Below are 4,720 nucleotides of genomic sequence, written 5' to 3'. Positions count from 1 at the left end.
TTTGTGCCAATACCAAGCTGTTTTCAGGACTATAGCTCTATAATAGAGCTTGAAGTCAGGTATGGTGATGCCTCCTGAAGTTCCTTTATTGTATAGGGATGTTTTGGCTATCCTGGGCCTTTTGTTTTTCCATATAAAGTTGATAAGCATAGTTGACCTCACACTATAGAAACCGAGAACATCAGGCATTTCATTCCTGTCTGGGCACCGGTGTTCTGCAGCTATCCCACAGCGGCTCCGAGATGGATCTGGGAACGCACAGGGTTCAGTGAACAAGAAGTACGGAGTTTGTCCTGGACTGTAGTCAGAGCTGAGAGGTTCACAGCACAAGCTGCAGTTACTTCTTAGCCCCATTGGGGCAAGTGAGCTCCTCATCAGGTCACGCCTGTGCACGATTTGGGTCACTGTCCCCAACACAGACCTTGGTCCCTCAGCCCTCCTGTTGATTCTGTAAAACACACATAAATGATAGTCAAGTTCCCTTACTATTCAATCACACGTAATAGTAGTATACTTGTCATTTTGAGCCCGTTCTTCTCAACAAGAGGAAGTCATAATTCCTTTTTCTCCATTATTGTAGGACATGAAATTTTAATGGAGTGTATAAATCAAAAGAGAGCAGCCTGAAGAATTCTGGTTGGTCAGAAGGAATATGGCCTTAGGCAACTGGTGAACCAAGCTGGATCATATCATGACTAGAACTAGCAGCCAACGCTAGTTGTAACAAGGGGACACAAGCCTAGAAAGAGCCTCTCACAGTGAGCTGTAAGCAAGTTCATGAACAAAGGCTGGAGGCTGACCCTGCATAGCCAAGACAATGTGGGGCAAGACTAGCATCCCAGAATGTCCAGCAAAACTAACTCAGCCAGGAAAAGATATAAGCACAGCGTTTTCTTGTTACGAAAGTGCTAAAGTATACGTCAAAACCATGCAATAGTTGTATATGATTCTAGGGGACTTAAGTGTAAATGATGGATAGTTCTTGTTAGTTCTATACGTAAATACCGTTTGGCCTCTTTGGATTCTGCAAGGACGTATAGAAGCTCCTGGACATTCCTTCTGCTCAGCCAGGGTGTACATTTCCTTGCATATGTGTGTTTGAGGTGTGTGTTTGAGGTGTGGAGTGTGCTCAGTGCTCAGTGCTGCGCTTGGCTCACCCAGAGGCAGTTTAGGTACCCGCCCCACCCTGTGTACACGTGGGCAGTATTTGTGAACATATTTATGTGTGTGAACCCTGTATCTATGCCTCTGCGTGTGGTATATATGTGTATGTAGAGTGTATATGTGCATGTGTTTATGGGTTTTCATGATTGTATGTGGGTGTATGAGTGTGTGGGTGCGTGCGTGCGTGTGTGTGTGTGTGTGTGTGTGTGTGTTTAGAGGCCAGAGCTTGAGGTTGGCATCAGATATCTTCCTCTAACACCTCCATTGTATTTTTGGATCAAGTTCTAGACTGTCCAGATTGATTGGCCAGAACCCCCAGATCCTCCTGTCTCAACCTCCCCCATGCCAGGATTGCAGGCGAACACTTCCATGCCCGGCTTTGCATTCTGACAACTGACTTGGGGTCTTATGAGTACACAGTAAGTACTTTCTCCAATGGGTCACCTCCTTAATTATGGTGTTACCCTTTATTCCTCATCTTATTCATACATTTTACTTCTATTAGTTGAAACTGTTTTCCAAGCAATTTTTCATTTGGCAGTTTATTATTTCATTTCCCTTTCCCAAGAACTTCAGCTCATTTCCAGAGAAGTGTTTGTGTTCCATGCTAACATCCCATGTCTTGGTGTTACTCAAGTAACTGAAATTCCCAGGTATGATGCCCATCATAATATGAAACACCAATGTGGGCAAATCTCCCTCTTCATTTGCTCCCCGCATGAGCACAAGGGGCCTTGCCAGGGTGGCATTCTGCAAGTAGGAGAACAAATAGCACAACTGGGAAATACTGGATAATTTTAGTTTAAGCACTGTCCTTGGTGTCAGACTATTAGATCAGCTTCATCTTTCTCTCTTGGCTCAACAGCACATCCCATACATTACAAGAAGACAGAAAAGCCACACTTACAAAAGCCTTGACTGTTCACAATCCTATGAGGAAACAGAGGAGGTAGCTCAGATGAGTTAGCAGGCTACGATCAATGTTGCATTAGGATTTTTGTTTTCAGTATCAAAACACACAATCTCATATTTGGAAGGCTCGGGTTCAGCTGCTCGCTTGCTGTGTCCCGGGGCAGACTGGTCTGTTGTCTAAGCTTGTCCTTTCTTGTTTGCGTATTCAGTTGGTAGATTTCCTGAATCTGGTGAGTCTGAGGTGGGTAATAGGAATTCAGCAGTAGTAGCTTCTCTCCACACAGGCTTCCTCCCTGCAGAAGGCTGGTCTGGGCTTGGCCTCACAGAAGTGCCTGGTTCCTAGTGAGAGTGAGCGGGTACCAGCAGAGCCCGCTGAGTTCAGGAACTGGAAATGGTTCATGCTGCCTCCCTGGCATCGTGTTAGATGAAGCCAGTGGGAACCTCGATTCCAATTCTGTATTTACCAAGTCACTGTGCAAAGATACATCAACATAGAAGAGGACACTGTTTCCCACAGCTGTCACTAAGCTTGCTTAAGTGAGTTGCTCAAGGACGTATTAGTTATACCCACTAGGTTGCCCCCAAGTGAGTAAATTAACGGGGTCAGAAATACTCCATCTTTGTAAGTCTGTGGCAGTGCACATAGGGCAAGGCTTGAATCTCGTAGGCCATTAGAACCATATTGTGTTGGCAACTTTGACCAGGAAACATATGCACCATAACTTGAATGCAATCATGCCAGGGTTAGCACAAAGCCAAGAGCAGTAAGAAATGGATGATGCTTCACACTGTCAGTGCCTGGGAATGGAGAAACTCAAAACCAAAAGAACTGTACATTGAAAAGCAGTTGAAAGCTATCAACTATTTGGGATCCTGAAACTCTCTCATTTTGTTTAAAAGAGCCAAAGAAGATAGAGCCTTTAGTAAGTTGATTTTCTCTAAACTTGGCAAGTTTTAATAATGGCCTTGCCTTTAAAATGTGTTTGGGGAAGAGAGGTAGCTCAGCTGTTATGGGTACCCTGGACTACATCTGTAACTCTAGCTCCAGGGCATCTGACGCCCTCTTCTTGCCTCTGTGGGCCCTGCATGCATGTGGTGCACATACATGTATGTAGACAAGCACTCACACTCATAAAAAAGTAAATAAACATTTTAAAAAACAAAGCATTGTGTTCCCTCAGATTTGTATCTCAAGTCCCATTTCCTTCAGTGTAGACCGAAATGGAAACTCGGAAGTCAGAAGTCTCACTGATGTAATCTTTTTCTGTTTAGCAGTGTCATGAAAGATTCTATCACAAACAGGGTACCTGACACAAACAGCTTGGGAAGCATTTACTTTGCTCACGGCTTCAGTCCATCATGATGGGGACACATGGCATCACAGAGCCAGTCACATCTCAGGAAGCAGAAGCAGAGAGAGCCTGTCACCGAGGCCTCCCTGGAAGTGCTGTTTCAGACATACCCAGAGGCCTCCTTTGCCAGGTGTGCTTAGAAAGCCAGTCAAACTGGCAGTGAAGGGTAGTCTTCAGAGGTTCACCCTTTGTCACTTGACACAGCTGACATCCTCTTAACCTATAAGAGTGGCCGATCAGAAAAACAAAAAATTGTTAAGTGAAGCTTTACATGACAGGGATTTTTATTGGCTTCTCGGTTTAAATTGTATGTACTTTGATTTTGAGATAAAAATCCAAACTCAGTTTGAAAAGATGGGGAGAATATCTGAAAGTGCTTGAAACAATACCCTTCCTAAGCGTGTGCTATTTGCCTTTTGTGTTTCTAATGGAAAGTATAAAATATTAAAAACCTGTATAGACGCCATACTGTTTATGTACGAATACTGCAATACGTACATGAGCGCCGGTGCATGCATGCACACACATGCACAATCTGGGAGTACGAGAGCACGAGAAATTTTGATGGTTTTCTTACTCAAAAAGATTGAGTTCAATAAACACTTTTGGCCGGTTGTCATCATAGAATAGATCTGCATAACAGAAAGTTTGGTTAAGCCTATGGAGAAAAATTTCAGCACAAACCATCTGTGTTCTCTCTCCAGCTTTTCATGAACATTCCCCTAAAGCTGCAGAAGGGTACCAGTTACCAGGGAGTGAGGAGTTCCTAGTTTGACCAACGAGTTGTCTTCACCAGTAGCTAGATGACAGAGGGAACCATTTTTTTCTAGTAACAGTAGATATTTTCAAGTAGATTATTGTATTCATTCTCTCTTCAGGTGATTGGAGAGAGAGAGGGGATACCATATTTTTTGCTTGGATTAGGAACATTTTTATGAGGTCAGATTTTTTTTGCACCTAGCTTTTAAGATTGTAGCTGACTTTCTGCAATGGACTTTGCTGTCCATCCTTGGCTCATTCCATGTCATCAGAGACACTGGAGATGCATAGTGCCTGTGGAACACTTAACCTCTACTCTTTGAATAATGTCATGAATTTTTCTAAACTTGAATGTCTTTAATTGCTATTTCTCTTTGAAGTTGTTGAGTGGCTTTTTACGGCTATAATTGTAAGCCCTATTAATACTTATTAAGTGAAATGGCCTTTCAAGTTTATAAAATCACTTTGATTTTTTTTCAAATCATATGCAGAAAAGAAAAAAATGAACGGGGACTTTGGTGAAATTTACCAGG

The sequence above is a fragment of the Mesocricetus auratus genome, unplaced genomic scaffold (assembly GCF_017639785.1).
Source record: "Mesocricetus auratus isolate SY011 unplaced genomic scaffold, BCM_Maur_2.0 Super-Scaffold_100011, whole genome shotgun sequence".
NCBI lineage: Eukaryota > Metazoa > Chordata > Mammalia > Rodentia > Cricetidae > Mesocricetus > Mesocricetus auratus.
This window is presented reverse-complemented; position numbering follows the sequence as displayed.